Source organism: Siphateles boraxobius, unplaced genomic scaffold (assembly GCF_051911475.1).
Source record: "Siphateles boraxobius isolate OS27281-9 unplaced genomic scaffold, OSU_SipBor_1 66, whole genome shotgun sequence".
In the NCBI taxonomy this organism is placed as follows: Eukaryota; Metazoa; Chordata; class Actinopteri; order Cypriniformes; family Leuciscidae; genus Siphateles; species Siphateles boraxobius.
The window spans coordinates 31,428,445-31,430,126 of NW_027509193.1; positions in this window are offsets into that span (position 1 = coordinate 31,428,445).

Genomic DNA, 1,682 nt, shown 5'->3' on the forward strand with positions numbered 1-1,682 from the left:
ATAAAGCTAGGCCAAACGGAAGAACCTTGTACTGGTACGCCTCGCCCCCGAAGGCGAACCTCAGGAACTTCCTGTGTTGTGGAAGGATGGACACATGGAAGTATGCGTCCTTCAGATCTATCGTGACAAACCAGTCCTCGGACCTGATTTGAGACACGATCTGCTTGATAGTGAGCATCTTGAATTTTAGCTTCCCTACCGAGCGATTCAATATGCGCAGGTCTAAAATTGGACGCAACCCCCCATCCTTCTTTGGAACGATGAAATATCGGCTGTAATAACCTGACTCCAAACTGGGAGGAGGAACCCGTTCTATAGCCTCTTTTTGAAGGAGCGTTTTCACCTCTTGTTCCAATACCAGAGCCTGCTCGGGGCCCACCACTGTGTGCAGAACCCCTCTGAATTTTGGTGGACGACACCTGAACTGGATAGCATAACCCTTTTCTACTGTCTGCAGGACCCAATGAGATATTTTTGGAAGGCTTTTCCACTCTGCCAGAAATTCTACTAAGGGTACCAGCCTCTCGAGACTGGCCTCTGGTGTAACTTGAGCAGCAGACGCAGCGCCCTGTAACGGCGCACCGGCAGGGAACAACTGGTCTGACCGCTCTGAGACCCTCCTCAGAGGGAGCGAGCGTCCCTCGGGAAAGCGCTCGCTGGGATCGTCTGTGCCCCGGCATAAAGGCGGGGTTGGCAGAACGAGCCCCTGAGGGCACCGAGGAGGAATGGGCACCGTAAAAAGAGGTGAAGACCTTTCCGCCTCGGTGGGGACCACCCTCAGCATCCTGAACGGCTTGGTGTCAGGACTTCTTCTTAGCCGAAGCCTTCTTAGCCAATATAACTGTCCTCAGATCAGTTCTACTGGGAGAAGGCTTCGGCTGAGAGTGTCGCGGCTGAGCCCACTGTCCAGCAGGGGGAGCACGAGACGCGACACTCTGCCTCTGCTGCGCTCTATGTGATGAGCTCGAAGACGGCCGGGGCTGCTCCCGCCCAGCAGCCCCAGGGACATGAACTTTAAGGGGAAGAAACTTTTTAAAAGCTGCAGTTTGTTTCTTTTCTTCTTGGAATTTATCGATAACTGAATTCACAGCATCACCAAACAACCCCATGGGAGAAAGAGGAGCATCTAAAAGAAAAGCTTTTTCTCTCTCTTTAATATTAGTCTGATTTAACCACAAATGTCTTTCTGCGGCCACCAGAGCTGCCATAGAACGACCCATTAATTTGGCCGATTCTCTGGTGGCACGCAGGGATAAATCAGCAGCCTGACGCAGTTCACGAACTACGTCAGTACTGACCTCCTCACTCTCACTCATGTCCCTTAGCAGATCAGCCTGGTATGCCTGCAAGATTGACATAGTATGCAGACATGACGCAGCCTGACCTGCTGCCGAATATGCTTTACCCACTAAAGCCGAAGTGTTTCTTAAAGGCTTGGTGGGTAATGCCGGTGCCTTAAAAGATGATGCTGCTTCGGGGGAGAGATGGCTCGCAAGCGTCTCTTCCACACGAGGCAAAGCACCATAACCATGAGCCTTGGCTCCCATAATATTAGCGTATGTTGAAGTCTGGGGACTAAACACTCTATATGACACCGGTTTTCTCCATGATTTCGACACCTCGGTGTGGAGATCATGGAAAAACGGCAGGCACCGGCGTGGAGGCTGCACACGTGACGGCAA